Source organism: Triticum dicoccoides, chromosome 2B (genome assembly GCF_002162155.2).
Source record: "Triticum dicoccoides isolate Atlit2015 ecotype Zavitan chromosome 2B, WEW_v2.0, whole genome shotgun sequence".
NCBI classification, from domain to species: Eukaryota; Viridiplantae; Streptophyta; class Magnoliopsida; order Poales; family Poaceae; genus Triticum; species Triticum dicoccoides.
In genome coordinates, this window is record NC_041383.1 from 111,941,795 (window position 1) to 111,945,270 (window position 3,476).

Consider the following 3,476-nt stretch of genomic DNA (forward strand, 5'->3'; position numbering starts at 1 on the left):
GTGTCAACTAACCTGTACTCGGTTATCAATTATCTCCTGCCAGTAATTTTGGGATTGGTTGAACCCTTATAGTAGTCAAATATTGGAAAGCTATCTTATCATCAAGTAAAAAATTTGTGAAATGTTAACCTTTTGGTTTGCAACTATAACCTGTTTGGGTTCATATATACCCTCCAAGTAATCTTAACCTATGTGCAAGCACTTGTCCAGCTTTTTATCAATGATGATGATGACATCTTTTCCTATTAAATTGTAGAATGCCCATGCTGAAAATAATCTTCCAGTGCAACAAGGTGGTCCTGAACCAAGTTTATGACTCACCAAGTCCCTAAGAAGGTAAACATATGCTACATATCTAAATGACAATGATTGTACAAGAGGTTGTCTAATTTTGTATGTAAGTGCAAGGTAAATGACATTATGAAACACTAATCCCATTTTGACAAGCATGTTTCAAATACTGTCATGACACCAATAGCAGATCATATGTCAGATTCAACCAAGTACTAAAAAATTGTATTGCATACAACAGTAACATGATTTTTCCCGATGGAACCAAAAGTTAAGTCACACACATATCATTGCTGCTCCAAGAGATCTCGTATTCAAAGAAACTAATTAATCACTTTTGAATTGATACATGAGTACTAATAAAACACCAACCTTGCATACATGTTCTTTTTGGTGGAAACCTTGCATAGATGTTGAGGAACACCTGTCCCTTGAATATTAGGTGAACTCTCTTTTTAGTGTATAAATTTACATGACGTGAACTTCATTTGTTTGCATGCTGCATTCATGCTTAGTTTTCACAATAAATATTTTTTTAATAAGACCTTAATCTAATTTGATAGCAAAGTGTGCAGACAGAAAGTACGTGTAGAATAAGGCTCACTTACTGCATGTATCAGAACTCTTCAAAACTATCATTCTTTATTATAGTTGATCATGTGTCTCCCTTCACATGTATTCCTATTTAATTGCAGAATGCTCATGCTCAAAACAGCAATGCACCAAGCTACATGGACGCTTTACTAAAACGGCTCTATAGTTGGCTAGAGATGAAATAACACGTCGCTAGGTATGAAATTGGGCGTGTCTATCGGTTGTTTTTGTTGTAGTGGTGTGGACGTGGCGCCTATTATTCCTGAAGGAAGGAAAATCTTTAGTACGAGGAATTAAATAGAGTATTTATAGTGGACTGTATTTGTAGCAATACAATATTGGAGTATATCATAAAAGAGAGTATTTTCCACAAAAATAAAAATAAAAGAGTATGGCCATATATGCCGCCGGCAAGGATTAATTATATAGTGATATTGTCATTCTTACTTTGTGTACATTCAAAGTGGGAGTATATAGAATGGAGTAATTTTTAAAGAGAGTGAACGCTCAAAGGAGTATATAGAATGGAGTATTTTTTATGAAATTAATGCATATGCAGTATGTTGTATTATGTTACGAAAGTATGGATTATTTTTAGTTTAGGAAAATATGGAGTGTAGTATGTTGTATATATTCTGTTAAGAACGTATGAAGTATTTTCCTTTCAAGAAAGTATGGAGTATGTAGTATGTTGTATCTTGTTAAGAAAGTATGGAGTATATTCCTTCTAAGAAAGTATGAAGTATAGAATATTTCACTAATCTAGGACATGTAATCAGAGTATTAAGTATATAATATACTATTATTTCAATGAAAGAATGGAGTATATAATATACTACTATTCTATAGGAATATGTACTTTGTAGAATGGAGTATATAATATACTACTATTTTATAGGAATATATATGTACTTTGTAGAGTATGTACTGGGTATTTAGTATGGAGTATCTCTAAAAAGGAGTATAAAGTATGGAGTATGTCCAAATAAGGAGTATATTTTCCAAAATAAAGAGTATCTTCCTACAAAAAATAGATATGCTAAGAGGAGTATCTCAATAAAAAGAAGTAAGTACATCTTGATACTGACCAAATATACTAGAGTATGCATGTGTTTGTTCTATTCTGTTTTCACGTACAAGTACAAGATTGCAAAAATGAAAAATCTGCCAAGATACTACATCTTCAAGCAACTGTAACTACTAGCTAGAACATCAGTCGGCTAGAAGAGACAACATGGGAACAAAACTTTAACACATGGCTTTCTTGGACTTTGTGATGATGCTTTCTCATGCACGTGTGTATACTGATATGTAACTAGAGAATTGGATTGGGACTCGTGTAGTGCTAGACGTGATGATAGCTGGGGTGGACACGTCCAAGATCATATAGGGTCGATGTAGCAGGCAGTGGTGAGCTCTTCAACGGCGGCAGTGGCGGCCGTGGTGGAGAGCGCATGTTGACAGCGGCTGGTTGAGCATGCGGTATGTTTAGTATAATAGTAGTTCCATACATCATCGTAGGAAGCCACCAATCACATAGGAGCGGCCGGCCGGCCGTGGCGACGGCTCCACAGTGGTGACGCCATGACACCGGCATACAGTCCGAGAAGAAATTACTGTACGAAGATGGTCTCTTCCTGTGACTGCGCACTTGGTCGGCTTGCGGTCGCCATGCTCGTTGTTCCTTATAATCACATCTGGATCTTCGTAATCACGCTGCGACACTCATGCAAGAACTGCACCAGGTAGCTGCGTGCAAAGGCAGTCCATCATAGGTGCATGCCCATGCTCTAGATCAACGATGAATTCATATTAGATAAGAAACAAATCAGGAAGAGACTAGAAGATTTTGTTTGCCTGATGAATACCTTGCGACATGCATCCATGCTCCTAATCCTAATCGGCTGCAATTGCTGGCGAGTTGGCGACTGCCGTAACAAAATTTAGTTGCGCCATTATCGAATCCATTGATCTCCTAATGGTGAGATGCCACGAAATGTCCTGCATGCCTGCTGTTGTGAGGTGATTAAATAATATCCTTGCATGATAGTCGGAACTGTACGGGCGCTTTCTCTTATCGGGCGAAGTGGAAAAAGAGAGCCTATTTTCACAACCAACCCGTTAATCAATAGCCACACCAGAGATGAGATCGGACGGCGCTGAGAACAGAGGTAACTACCACTATATGGTAGTGTGTGTGTGTGTATATATATATATATAGGGAAGATGCATCCTACTACCGGGTGTAGCTACACCCGTTTCTCATATACTATCATGTGGTAGTATATACTCTACTTTATTATTTTTAGTATGTTCATATAATATATCTAAGATACTCCCAAGTGATTTGTATGATAAAATTGCAAGTGAGCTCATAATTTTATTGTATTTGTGAAATACGTACATATTTGTACGTGAAATAGAGTATGCGCAAAATATGATACATACTACCAAAAAAGTAGTATATATACTATCTAAACATTCTTATATACTACATACTACGCGTACATACTCTCCGATATGATAGATACTACCTAAAACGTATGAAACATAAGTGGGAGTAACTACACCCGGTAGTAGGGAAAATTTAT

The 3,476-nt window shown here is 36.7% G+C and overlaps 1 long non-coding RNA gene across 1 annotated transcript in view; it reads left to right on the forward strand.

Moving 5' to 3' along the window:
• The window catches only part of LOC119362441, a 3,230-nt gene extending 1,599 nt beyond the window's left edge, over positions 1-1,631 (forward strand). Inside the window, exons 2-3 of the long non-coding RNA XR_005173409.1 lie at positions 257-336; positions 987-1,631. This is a non-coding gene — a long non-coding RNA (uncharacterized LOC119362441). The remainder of the gene's footprint in view (positions 1-256; positions 337-986) is intronic.
• Positions 1,632-3,476: the final 1,845 nt, after the last annotated feature.